Source organism: Panthera tigris, chromosome B4 (assembly GCF_018350195.1).
Source record: "Panthera tigris isolate Pti1 chromosome B4, P.tigris_Pti1_mat1.1, whole genome shotgun sequence".
NCBI classification, from domain to species: Eukaryota; Metazoa; Chordata; class Mammalia; order Carnivora; family Felidae; genus Panthera; species Panthera tigris.
This window is the reverse complement of record NC_056666.1, coordinates 20,706,516-20,720,520: the sequence shown is the minus strand read 5'-3', so window position 1 is coordinate 20,720,520 and position 14,005 is coordinate 20,706,516. Positions and strand designations below refer to the sequence as shown.

Genomic DNA, 14,005 nt, shown 5'->3' with positions numbered 1-14,005 from the left:
ACTGCTCTGTATGTCACACTGGCTTTCATTCACACTTCCTGAGAGCTTTATAAAAATGCAAGTGTTGGAACTCTCCCCCCACTGATTCTAATTCATTGGTCAGGGGTAGGCCCGAGAAGCCAGTATTTTTTTAAGCCTCCCAGATGATTCTACCATGCTAACCAGGGTTGAGAGGCACTAGCATGTTGGGGACAGTTCCAACCCCTAGATTTGAGCAACCGGTAGAGGAAGGCGAGGAAAGATGGGGAGGACGGAGAGGTCTGCTTCCTCTGTTTAGGCTGAAGAGAATGAACAGGAATATAGGATAGCTCAGAAGAATGTTTAAGCGTGTTTGAACTACAACACATTAAAGTGTGAAGTAGGGAAGGCCATAGTTAGTAGTTAAGGCATAGTCTTCAGGGAACCTTTGGGCCAGTAAGCATTTTAGTCTGAACGAAAGGAAGAACATTTAGAGAAGATTGCTGCAAAAAAGCCGAGCTAGTACAACTATGATAATATAGGCTTGAAATTCCTTCTGGTACTCGGTTACGCGCTTAGAACCTTGTTATACGTTCATGTTCTGAGTCTCTATATTAACATTCAGTTTACTCCTTAAAAAACACAATTGGGGAAAGGAACGCCTGTGTTCTTAAAATTTTAATATTGCTATTCTCCATATCATGTTTTATTATATGCTACCATAAGACTGGTCTGGTCAGGTGCGGGCAGGCTAGGTGAAGGAAACATTCTCATAGAAGGGTGAAAGCTGATTGGATGGTAATTATCTTCACTTGTATAATAGCCGATTGAAGGAATCCAGGAAAGTCATTTTTAAACTATTAAAAACGATAGCCATAAAAGGAAAATTTGAGAGACGGATTTTTTTTTCCTTTGGCCAAAAGTTAGGTTTTTTAAAAGGACTTGATTTTTAAAAGATGTAGTGAAAGGATGGAAGGGGCTTGGAAGTGGAACAACATATAACAGGGGAGAGAATTTGGTCTGTTTTTTCCCCCACTGCTATATCTGCAGCATCTGGAACAATGCCTGATACATAACATTCAAAAAATGTAGTATACTTGTTGAACGCATGCATGAATGATCTCCCAGGATACTTCCAGTCTTGCATACCAGGATGCCATGATTAGTTGATGGCTGAGGCACCGAAATAGAAGATCCTAAACTTACTCTTTATGAAGAACTTTCCAACCCGTCCGCTATACTCTGACAGGTATTATAAACTTTCCTAGCCAAGGTGTGGTCCTTTCCTAATCAAAGTTCCAAAGAAAGGAGGTTGAGACAGTATATTTCCTTAAAGGAAATATACTGGCTATTCTGCTTCTCTTCACTCTCAAGCACCCCATTTTCATTTCCTTCAAAAAGAATCCATCAGTTATAAATCAGCAGCCTGGGGGGCCATTTTTGAAAGGATGTTCAGGTACAAAAAGGATTTAGTCCAGGTATAAAAAGGATGTTCAGGTATAAAAAAGGGATTTAATTTTCAGGTGAAACACATTCCCCACATGTGTACCGTACATGACCTAGACACTCCGGAACAGAAAAATATTTACAGAACGTTGACACGTATCTCGTGTTCTGAATGTCCCAAAGCCCCGTGTCGTGCTCAGCAGACAGGTGAGCATGTGCCGAGGGTTACGTAGGAAAAGAAAAGGACTTCCATGTTCCCCACAGATTTTCGGGAGGCTCCCCTCACTCGCACAACCAATCCCCAGAATGGAGGGAAAGCGTCCTGGAAGCGCGAGCTCATTTATTTTCTTGTTCTTCTTTGGAAAGTGGAACGGCGGTATGACTCTCTCTTGGCTGTCCTTATCAATTGTCGTTCCACAACGAAAAGGGTGGGTTTGAAGACATGGGTGCTCCTTGCGTGTCGGGCGGCTTTTGGTTTCGTGTTCCTCTTCCCGGTGTCTTTAAAAAATGTGTCACGTCTGTTTCTTAATCGCCGATGTCAGTAAATATTCACAACGCCTCCAGTACTTTGCCAGGTACTGTACTAGGCTCCAGGGAACAACAGGACACAGCAACCCCCAGCTCTCCTAGGTTTGTATCAGGTGGGGAGAGAACCCAATAAATATGTGAAATACACATTATCAGGTGGTTATAAATGCTGTGAAGAGAAAGAAAAGGAGGGGTGTGGGAGATAAGCAGAAGTTGTAAATTTTTGGTGCTATCAAAAAAATACTCTTACTTCCTTCCCTCTTTTGTCCTTGCAGGTGGCGGACCGGAAGCCCCTTTCTTGGGTCTAGTTGCCTCTCGCCTTCTCCCACCTGGCATTTGCAGTGGATGTTCATAAAAATCACACGATTATGGGATTCCCCCCCCCAAAACTTTAACCTCCCACAGCCCTGCCCCCCCCCGCCCCGCCTCCCTCCACACCCTCACCCGGGGCTGTTTCTGGTCGGAGGCACCAGGGTGGATTCAACAAAACAAACCATCCGTCCGTCCGTGTGATCATCGCCCACCTCCACAGCTTTCCAATTCAATTATTTCTGAGACAGCAGAGGCCGTTTAAGGATTCAAAAAGCACTCGATTACATTAAAAAAAAAAAAACAACTAGAAAAGCTAAAAAATAAAATATTAAAGGAGATCAAGTAAGTTAAGGCGGCTGGCAGCTCTTTCCTGCGGCCGACACTCAGGCTCCCATTCGAATGAAAAAGGTGGGGAGGAAAATGCAGATTTTGTCCTTTCTTTAATTGATATGGGGAAAAAAAAAAAATCGCCAGCGGTCCCCTGCGCGGTCCCCGCTGAGGGCGGCCGGGCGGCCATTCAGGAGAGGCCGTTTCGCAACAGCTCTTTTACTGCAGACAAAGCCTCCTTGTAAGTCCCTCTGCTGCCCCCGAATAACCACGTTCGGAGTAAGAAAAATAGAGCTGCTGCGCCCGTCAGGCAGCCAGACAATAGCGGCGGGCGGGCCGCTCCACGCCACAGGGCAAAACACCATCATCTTTGTCTCCACTGCGTCCCTAAGATGAAGTCTCCAGATACTATCGTGGCGACGCGGCCGCGGAGGGGGAAACGACCGCGGCCCGCCGACCTCATCCGTTCCCTTCTGGGGGCAGGGCCGCGGCGGCCACCTCTGGAAGCGGAGGCCCGCGCGCTTCGCCGTCGCCCCTCGGGCGGAGGAGGCAGCGCGGCGGCGTCGCTTGGCGCCGCGCCCACGCCGACGACCCGGCTCCCGCGCCCGGTGGCCGAGGCGGGAAGTAGCGCCGTCCGCGCGCGGAGGGAAACGCCGGGGCGGCGCGGGGTGAAGCGCCCAGGCACGCGGCCCGATCGGCGGCCCGCGCGGTGACGCGGCCGTGGCGGTAGCTGCGGCCGCCCCTCCGCGCCCCCCGGAACTCCGCGGCGGTGCCGCCTCCGCTCGTGGAAGTGGCCGCGGCGGGCCGCTCAGCGGCAGCCGGCTGCTCCCCCGAGGCCGGCGGCTGGGCCGGGGGCTCCGACCTCGGGGAGCCTCCGCGCGGCCTCAGCCCCGAGCTGTCCGGCCCCAGCCTGTGCGAGGCCAGGCCCCATCCGCCCCCTGGAGCTGGACGGCAGGTGCCGCAGGTCGGGCTCCGGAGCGTGGTGTGCGGAGCCGCCGGGGGCTGACCGACCGGCGGGAGTCGGCCTGGGGCCCCTCCCCAAACTCCACGGCTGGGCTCCCTGAGCCTTGGGCCCCTCCACGGTGAAGCAGGATGGTTGTGAGCATTCCAGGTGAGATCATGCAGGTAAACATACCCGACCCTTAGCACACATGGTAAGTTCTCCAAAACGGAGGCAAGAGGGACGTACCGTTAATACATGCAGCAACATGGACGGAGCCGAAAAACCTTGTGCAGTGGGGGGAAAGGTAAACACGAATGGCCTCAGTCTGTATAATTCTGAATGTGACATTCTGGAAGAGGCAAAACTGTGGTGACGGAAAGCAGTTGCCTGGGATGGAACAAAGGAGCGGATGGGAACTTTTGGGGGTGATGGAACAATCCCACATCTTCATAGGAATGAATGGTGGGTGTAAGACCTGTAGTTGACGTTTATCGCGCCGTAGCCTCCAAATGGGTGAATTGTATTATATTCAAATTACACCTCAAGAAAGGGGGAGAAAAGAGTTAAAGTGGCGTCGAGGGAGAGTGGAGGAATGAGGGACACGTTGGCTTACAAAATCTGAGACCTAAAATGTGTGCTCTCTCTGAATTGAGGGACTCCTCCTCCCCTAAGAATCAGTGAACACCACCACTAGGAATAGGATACCAGACCCAGTTTCTGCAACTCCCCAGATTTGCTCAGTACCCCCCCCCCCCCCAGCCCCCTTAGCCTCTTGCTCAAATGCAGAGGCCTGGCCTCTGCTTCTGTGGCTTCTTGGGACAGCAGCCCTCTAGTTAAGAGTCAGGCTTCAGCGCTGCCTCTCTCATACCTGGGTTCTGATGGTAGGAGGCTCTGGCTCCTCCCATCAGTCCTAGATTCCGGTGAAAAACCTTGAGGTTCAGCATGCTCTTGCTTCCCAGGCAGTAGCCTGCAGAGGTCACGTGGCGTACCCAGGAGAGTGGGGGCATTGGAGCCCCATGAGGCAAACTTGCACCAAACAGGACAGAAAGCAAGAAATAGGCAGCATGTAAACTCCTATTTTTCCATAGACAGACGATCTCAAGATAGGATGGCTTTGTATGGTTTGTCTGGAAGCCCTCCTTTGGGACTGAGCAGTCAGCTGTACTTTCTTGTGAAGTTGTCTTCAGCCCAGTGATGTGCTGCCTTGTATTTGCTTTCTTTGCATTTCCCCTAGCCCTTGCTGCCCTGGGATTGTACCTCCTAATAAAATCTTAGCACTTGAACTTGGCCTCAGGCTCTGCTTTCTAGGTAATCCTTCAGCAGCATTTAGGCTTTAGGTCTGTGCTTTACTGAAAATTTCACAGCCACAGTAACAAACAAAATTGAGGTTATTTTTGGCTCTGGCTTACTGTCCTGTTAACCCTAAATTGTTTTAAAAGGCAACCAGTTAAGACCAATACTGAATACATAAATTTATATATACACGCCTCTGTTTGAAGTCCATAGAGATAAAAGTTTGCTTTTTCGTTTAGTGGTTCCTTAATGTCTCAAGAGCAAATTCCTAGAGTACAGTCACTTTTATGTTTTAAACATTTGGAAGCTTAAAAAACTTAAAATGCAAGTAGGTGCAAAAGAAATATATATATATACACATACATACAATGTATGTATGTGTATATATATGTATACATGTATGTATACGTGTATATATATACCTACACGTATATGTATGTGTATGTATACATATATATAAACATGTTTTCCATCATGATCATAAAATTGTTCACTGGGGGTGTGTCTAGTTATATGTTTTTGGTTTATTCGTAAAGCCATGTTCTGTCTTACCTAAAATTTTATGTAAAAGCCTTTAAAGCAATTTTTTTCAGGAATGCTTTCAAAACAGATTTTCTTTGCATTATTTTAAATATTGAAGACTTCAATAAGTTTGCATTTTTAATGATAACAGCCACTTGCTTTTGGCCTGTTTATTGCAACTCTGTCAGACCTTTCTGTTTCCTCCGACCTGCCTTGCCAACCATCTGTAACCTGGTCAACAGTTATTTGAGATGGGACTGGCCAGGTTCATCCTTTAAAAAGGACATTTCTACCTTCTTGACCACAAAATTCTTCCTTTCCTGGCCATTTAAATACTGTTACATAATCTACAAACATGTGGATCTGATGATCTGCTACGTATGTTGGCAAAGGTCACACCTGCAAATCTACGTTTCTCTAGGCACATTATTTTTTATTACTTCTTTTTATTGCTTATAATCTGGCCTATCAGAGTGTTAAAAGTTGTTTTAAAAAAATGTTCTGCCTTCATCTACATCATCATAGTGAATTGACTTTTGCAGAGAACACTTTGTCATCCTTTCATGTGAACACTTTTTAACCTTTGCATTTGAAATATCTACTTTTTTATTTGACGCTAACTTCAATTACAAGCAAGTAAGAAACCAGGCTGACGCGGAAGGCGTTTAAACACATTTTCACCAAACGAAAAATCATTTAAAAATATCTTTGGTTACAGATTGCTGTGTGAGAGGACATCCCATTAAGCAAATGGTGAGAGCTACTCTTTAAATCCTGTCACTTGATTCTTTTCAAATTTATGAGGGTAGATAATGTTCTAGCAAAAGCAAATGTACTGGTTTTATATGTACAAGGAGGTGTTGGCCCCTTCAGAATAGGCCACAAGCTTGCTGCAATTGTATTTCCATTAGTCAAACATTTAAAAAATTCTTTAGAAATTTGCCACAAGGGACGGAGTCACATTTTTTTAAATGCCATCATCACATCAGTGATAGAAAAACTTCCTCCTCGGGGCGCCTGGGTGGCGCAGTCGGTTAAGCATCCGACTTCAGCCAGGTCACGATCTCGCGGTCCGTGAGTTCGAGCCCCGCGTCAGGCTCTGGGCTGATGGCTCGGAGCCTGGAGCGTGTTTCCGATTCTGTGTCTCCCTCTCTCTCTGCCCCTCCCCCGTTCATGCTCTGTCTCTCTCTGTCCCAAAAATAAATAAAAAACGTTGAAAAAAAAAAAAATTAAAAAAAAAAAAAAATAAAAATAAAAAAAAAAAAGAAAAACTTCCTCCTCTAAGAGTAGATTTAATTGTTAGAAATACCCAAAAGTCCTTTGAAACTATACCAACCTTAGTAACGCTGTTTAGCAGGGGGAAATCCAACAAGAACGAATAGAAATAAGTGAACTTAGTAATACTTACAAAAAATTAAACTTTGAGAAAAGGAGAATTAAGGAAGGATTGAAGGAGAAATCAGTGAATTAGAAAACAACAAAAAACAACTATGGAATCAATTCTAAAAGTAATTTCTTAGGAAAAAAAATGGGAAGAAAGAGAAATATCTGGCAAATCTATTTAATAAAGAGAAGATACAGATTTTTAAGAAGAGAAAGATATAATAGCTGTGGAAAAATTTTTGGTTTTGTTTTTTAATTATATGAGAATACTATGTATAGTTAGCTATGAGCTAATACATTTTTTTCTGGAAAAACATAAATCACCCAAACTGAATCAAGAAATAGAAGAAAATAAGTAGATCAGAATTGGAGAAGAAATCAAATAAGGCTCAGCCCTATAGGCAAATCATTGCAAATTTCGAAGGACTTTCTAAATGCATAAAGATGTAAAAATTTAACCCATTTTATGAAGCAAATATAATTATTGTAAAGCCTATCAAATATTACAAAAACACTCAAAAAATACAAACTCATATGAAATTCAATGCCAAATTCTCCTTGAATATATGAGCAAATTAGGGGCACCTACCTGGCTGGTTCAGTTGGTAGAGCGTGCAACTCTTGATCTCAGGCTTGTGAGCTCAAGCCCCAGGTTGGGTGTAGAGATTACTTAAAAAAAATAAAATCTTAGGAAAAAAAAAAGAAAGTTAAATAAATTCAATGAAGTTCATTTTTAACATGGTCAGGTAGCTTTTATTCTAGAAATGTGAGGAATTTTAATAATAGGAAAATAATAGAAATAACATCATACATTTAGGTCACAGATGAAAAACATCCTATCTTAATAGATGATAAAAGTCTTAACACTTCTGATTAAAACAACAACAAAATTTTTAAAAACGTCTTAGTAAATACTAAATCGATAGCCAACATCATATCCTTTAATAAGGTTTTATAAAGATAATAAAGCTAATGGTAAGACATCCAAATTGTAAGGAAGAGGGGAAAATGTAGAGTTAACTCCTCAACCTCCCATTCCCACTCTTCATTCTCCCTCCCCGAGGTGACCTCTATTAACAGTTTCTTACATATCCTTCCAGAAAGTTTCCTGGCACATAAAAGTATCTGACCATCCCCTTTGAAAAAAAAAAAAACAAACCAGAATCATACTCTACATATTGTTCTGCACTTGCTATTTTCATTGTATAAAGTACCTTGGATATTTTTCCACATCAGCATATAGGTCTACCAAAATTTTTCATAAAGCTGGGCATTATTATGTGAATATGCCATAATTTTTCATTCACCTATTGGGGAACATTTTGTCTATTTTCTAGTTTTTCACAATTATATACAATTACAGTGAGCATTCTTAAATATCTATACCCGGGGCGCCTGGGTGGCTCATTCGGTTAAGCGTCCGACTTGGGCTCAGGTCATGATCTCGCGGCTTGTGAGGTCGAGCCCCACGTTGGTTTCTGTGCTGGCAGCTCAGAGCCTGGAGCCTGCTTTGGATTCTGTGTCTCCCTCTCTCTGCCTCTTCCCCAGCGCGTGCTTTGTCTGTCTGTCTGTCTGTCTCTCTCTCTCTCTCTCTCTCTCTGTCTCTGTCTCTGTCTCTGTCTCTGTCTCTGTCTCTCAAAACTAAATAAACATTAAAAAAAAAATCTATGTCCATTGGTGATATAGGATTAATGCTTAGCAGTGGAATTGCTGGACCCATTTTTGGATAGATATCTCTAAATTAGCATCCAGAAAGGCTAGATTAATTTATAATTGCACTAAAAGTGTATGCAAAAATGTTGATAATTGTTGAAGCTAGGTAATGGGCACATGAGAGTTCATTTTAGTATTCAGTCTACTTTTATGTGTCTTTTAAAATTTCAGTACTTAATGGTATGACAAGAGGTATGAAGATGCCTACTATTAATACTGTTCTTTAAAATTATGCTAAAATAGTTCTATAATAAGACATGAGACAGAAATAATAGGTAAAATATTGAAAAGCAGAAGAAAATTTACTTTTATTTGCAGATGATACTTTTGCCTAGAAAACTCAAGAGACTTGATTGAAAAGTTCTTATTAAAAATAGCTATTACCAGAGAGCTCGGGGGGCTCAGTCAGTTAAGCATCAGACTTTGGCTCAGGTCATGATCTTGGGGTTCGTGGGTTCAAGCCCTGTGTCAGGCGCTGTGCTGACAGCTCAGAGCCTGGAGCCTGCTTCGGATTCTATGTCTCCCTCTCTCTCTGCTCCTCCCCCACTCACGCTGTCTCTCTCTCAAAAAATAAGCATTAAAAAATTTTTTTTAAATAACTTTTAAAAGTTACAAATCAGTAACTTTTCCAGTGATCCAGCAATAACCTGTTGGGATATATGTACATTTTTTTAAAGACCCCATTTACATATAAATAGTATTGACAAGAACTAGAAGGGATCTATACCAAAAAAGAGAAAAAAACCACAAAAACAAAAATATTTGAGTATATTGAGAAATCTATTATGCTTCTAGATAAATGTATCTATTCCTTGGGAGAAAAAAAATATCGATTAGATGGTCACTTCCTACTAAACAAATACATCCTAGATGGATTAAAGAGACAAATGTGAAATGAAGCTGTAAATGAACTAAAAATCTAAGTGGATATTTAAGTGATTTTTTTTTGATGGAAAAAGCTAACCACAAAACAATGAAGATATCCTATAGATACATTTGCTTAAGCATTGAGAACTTCTATATGTCAAAAATGATAAAAGTACTAAATAATAAGTTGAGAAGTAGAAAGGCATTTGTCATAAATATCATAAAGTGGCAGAGTTAGTATTTGCACAAAGGTCCTTAAAAGCCTTTTCAAAGAAGAAAATCCCAACACTTTAGGCGACAGTAGCATCATTGTATTATGAGTTATGTGCTATGTATTACAGATTCAGATGGAACCACTTTGAGGAAGAAAGTTCATTTGGAAGAATCATCCCATTTTCAGAAAGCCAGGTTTTTGTTGTTTGTATGTTTTGTTTGTTTCCACGTCATTTCATGTGATGATAGTTGGATTACAAATGCTTTTTGCTCCAGTTTCTTTTTCAAAAGCATCCCTGTCTCCTCTGATAGATATTTTACTGTCCCCATTTTCCAGAGTAGGAAGGGTTTATCTTTGTGGCTTTAAGTACAAATAGGCAGCAACTGAAATAGCAAGATAAATCATTCAAAATAACGTCATCAGAGGAGAAGCCAAGGCGAGTGAACAGGACTTAAGAAAGGGGCAAAAGTTAAAAGTGCCTGCCAGTTACACGTGTGCTCAGGATTCTTACGTCCTGCCCCATCCTTAGCTGTCTCGGACCATGCCCAAGGGATATAGCCCGGCTTTCCGCAGTGCCTAAATGAGGACAGGTCCCGAAGGCCCAGGGCTGGAGAGAGACGAAGCTGTGTGGAATTAGCTGATGCCTGCATCTGTGCTAACACTTACCGGGGCTTAAAACCGGGACCGTTCCAAGCATGTTCTGACCTTGTAATACGCAGGAGTTGTCTCCTGTAACCATCACCGAACAACCCCAGGATTTAGGTACATTTATGATGTCCAGTTTTCACATTAAGAAACTGGAGTGCAGGAAAGTTAAGTAGCTTGCTAAAGTTCTCATAGCTAGAAAATGGTATTTGAACCCGGCAGTTGGAGCTGGAGCCCAAGGTCCGTGGCCAATGTAACCATGTAGAAAGCCCTTTCATCCACAGGAGCTCATTTGACCCTCACAACTTTGTGAGCTCAAGAAAAATTCTCCCCAGTTTACACTAAGGCCGTGGGAAGCCAGAAATGGGTTATTGGAATTAGTAATTTTTTTTTTTTTTTTTTCCAGTGATCTTAAAGAAGCTGACAGCAGAGCTTGGATGGGCATGAGATAAGAAATGACTGCAGGGGAAACAAGCCTTAGAAGGCTTGGATCAGGGAAAGAAATGGCCTGGACTTTTAGAGGAAGCACAATCTGCATGGATGGGAAGGGGGCTGGGGACAGGCCAGGGGAGGTTATCCTGAGCCCAGCCAGCTCCGGAGCCCTCAGGTTCATAAGGATGCGAGGTGATAAACAGGGAAAGAAATCACACCCATCGTGTGGAACTCGTCTACCCTTCCGGCAAGACTAGCTCCCTACTCCACGTCACCGTTTGTCTAAGAATCCTGTTGTTAATTTATGCCTCTGTTTATGTACCTGGCCTTTGCCAGTGCAGGTAACAAGCTAGGAGTTGTGGAAATCGCCAAACACAGCGTGCATTGCACGATAGGATTTTCACCTAGTTTTTAAGTACAATCATGACCACAAAGTTTAGACAAACAGCTTTAGAATTTCCTTACATATAAGCAAAATAGTATTGGTTAACTGCTGAACTTGTTGCTTGCTTTTTGATTACATTATTTTCTTTTTCCTGCAATGTTGTGAATACAAAGGAACTTGACAAGAAACATGCATGTCCTGAGAAACTTTAATAAAATAATCCAGTTAAATGCCCTGGAAGTCTATTTAAAAGCAGAAAAATAAAGAATTATTTTGCTATATGACTGTCACCTACTCACTTATCTGCTGGGGAGGCGGGGCAGGGGCAGGGGCGCCTGGGTGACTCAGTAGGTTAAGCATCTGACTTCGGCTCAGGTCATGATCTCACAGTTCTTGAGTTCAAGCCCTGCGTTGGGATCTGTGCTGACAGCTCAGAGCCTGGAGCCTGCTTCAGATTCTGTGTCTCCCTCTCTCCCTGCCCCTTCTGTGCCCTCTCTCTGTCTCTCTCTTTTAAAAAAGTAAACATTAAAAAAAAATTTTTTTTTAAGTATTTATCTGCTTGTGTTCAAGTCTGAATTGATAGGTATCAAAAAAGAGAAATACATACTCATTTCACAATATTCTTAAAGGCAATATGCACCATCACCTCCAATGGAAATTCTTTTACCTACTGTAAATTACAGCATTAACCTAAAATTTAATGTAATGTTATATCAGTATCATAAGATTCATCATAAGAACACTGTCCTTACATTTTCTTAAATAAATTTGCATCTAAATCATCTCTCAAAAGTGAGTAAATTCCATGTGATAAATCCTTCCAACTTCTCTTTCCTACTCCAAACACACATTCTTGTATAATTTTTGGCCATCAAAATCTTTCGGTGACCTGTAGCAACCAAACAGGTTTCCAGTATTTGATCTCAAATAGTTAAAGATAAAAAATGGGGGATTGTTTAGGCTGAAATATTTGGCTATGCCTCAGGGGGAAAAAATAAAAGGTGCTCTTAATCCACGGTTCTAACAACATTGTTCTTTTTTTTTATTTTTTTATTGCTGGTGCTGGCATGAATGAAATGTAGGCTGATTCATCTAATGGGAATTTGAATGCTGGTGGAAAACTGTACAGAAAATCCAGGTGAGTTGAAGGAGAAAGAGATCAGGGATCTGCGAGGAAAATTCAGTCCGAAAATGGGGACAGGCTCTGTGAATGCAGGAAACAAACGCAACTGGTTTGGACTCTAGTATTTGAAGCCTGCGAAAGGCCAGGGACCTAGGACCCCAGGATGGGAGAAAAGCCGAGGGTGAAAAGTTTCTGAGCTGACTATTAAATAGATGTAACTCACAGGCTAGTGTGCCCATGTGGGATTTTAATTACTCAGACATCTGTTTGGCGAAGTGTACTACTAAATGGGGATCAAATACAGAGATCAAATTACGTGGGGAGGAGAGTGGAGATGCGAATCCAGACTCAGAAAGGAGAGCTGTCGGCCAGGGAAAGACCAGTCCCGGCTTTACATCTCCCCAACAGAGAAGCAATTATTTTAGATGTGGGGCTGGTTAGCATCTTAGGTCATGAATTTAATTAAATAACCCTCAAGTGGCAGAAAACAGAACAAACCACCGTATTTAACGGTCAGTAAGACATGCTGCAAATAAATGGTCCAGATTCTTCTTCCTTCCCTCCTCCCACATTAGATTTGGTGTAGTTTCTTAAATTCACAACTCACCTCCCTTTCCCAGTCTAGCCCTTCCTTCCCGGGGGCATCCAGTAAGCTCATCGAAGTAGATGGCTTGGGCCAGAGACAAGATTTGACTTCTAACGTTTTCGTGATGAGATACTTGGGAAGGTGGAGAGAAGGGACGAGGATTAAGTCACCATTTGAGTTCCTTTCTTGGGCTCCCTGCAAATGGCTGATACTTCAGAGAAATATCCTGGAGTCAAAAGACTCCACGGCCCTTTTGTTGGCAGTTAGCACCTTGGAAAGAAAAGCTGAGGGAGGGAGACTCAAAACAAGTGGTTGGAGCAAGCAGAGAAGAGAGGAAGAGAAGGCATTCAGCTTTTAAAATGAGTATTTAGGGGTGCCTGGGTGGCTCAGTCAGTTAAGCATCTGACTCTTGATTTCAGCTCCGGTCAAGGTCTCAGGTTCATGAGATTGAGCCCCATATCGGGCTCTCCCATCCTCTCTCTCTGCCCCTCCCCTGCTCTCTCTCTCTCAAAATAAATAAGCTTTTTTTTAAAAAATGAGTATTTAAAACCCACCCTTACTCGGCACTGCCCCTTGCAGTCCTCTGCACGGCTCCATCAGCAGCCCCCTTGCCTGTAGCTGAAGAAAGGGGATTATTTTTAGAGCCTTCACCCGAACTCTCCACTCAGCTGTCCTTCCCACCTCCCGCCACTTTCTTCAGCGACACCATAATTCTCCACGCAGCCAACTTAGAGACGCTGGTTTCCTCTAACGTGCATTTCTTCTGTTTGCAAATAACAGAAACCAGCTGGAGAGAACCTAAGTAAAAGTGTAAATTTACTGGAAGGATACTTAGGATCTCGTGGAATCCAGGGAAGAGTCGAACAACCACGCCTTCCTCCGGGAGGGTTGGCCCAGGAAGTCCACTGGTTCCTGCAAAGCGCTGCCATCAGTGGCTCAGCTGCCACCTGCCACTCACTGTCTCTCTGTCAAATCCGAAATTCCCTGGAGAGTTCGACACACACACACACACACACACACACACACACACACACACACACACCCTGTATGTTTTCAGTCTTGGGCAGTTTAATAAACTCTGAAAATTATTCATTCCTTTGAAACCGGCCCTTTTTGCTATCATTTTAAAGTCCTAAGAAGAGGGGTACCTGGGTGGTTCAGTCGGTGGAGCATCTGACTCAGGATTTCGGCTCAGGCCGTGATCTCATAGTTCACGGGATCAAGCCCCACACTGGCAGCACAGAGCCTACTTGGGATTCTCTCTCTCTGCCCCTCCCCTGCTTGTTGTCTCTCTTTCTCTCCCTCTCTCGAAGTAAATAAAGATGAAA

At 43.1% G+C, this 14,005-nt stretch overlaps 2 long non-coding RNA genes across 3 annotated transcripts; one reads left to right on the top strand and one right to left on the bottom strand.

Annotated features, from left to right (window-relative positions):
- Positions 1-651: 651 nt before the first annotated feature.
- LOC122240243 lies at positions 652-3,118 on the bottom strand. The gene is made up of 3 exons (XR_006219676.1): positions 2,377-3,118; positions 2,183-2,261; positions 652-2,030 (listed from the first exon to the last, which is right to left on the bottom strand). It is a non-coding gene; the product is annotated as an uncharacterized LOC122240243 (long non-coding RNA).
- A 173-nt stretch (positions 3,119-3,291) lies between these two features.
- Positions 3,292-13,769, top strand: LOC107179565. 2 transcript variants are annotated; one of them, XR_006219675.1, is made up of 5 exons: positions 3,292-3,682; positions 6,048-6,082; positions 9,634-9,700; positions 12,051-12,106; positions 13,458-13,769. It is a non-coding gene; the product is annotated as an uncharacterized LOC107179565 (long non-coding RNA). The 2 variants fall into 2 exon arrangements; XR_006219674.1 differs by having other exon boundaries at positions 9,634-9,713.
- Positions 13,770-14,005: the final 236 nt, after the last annotated feature.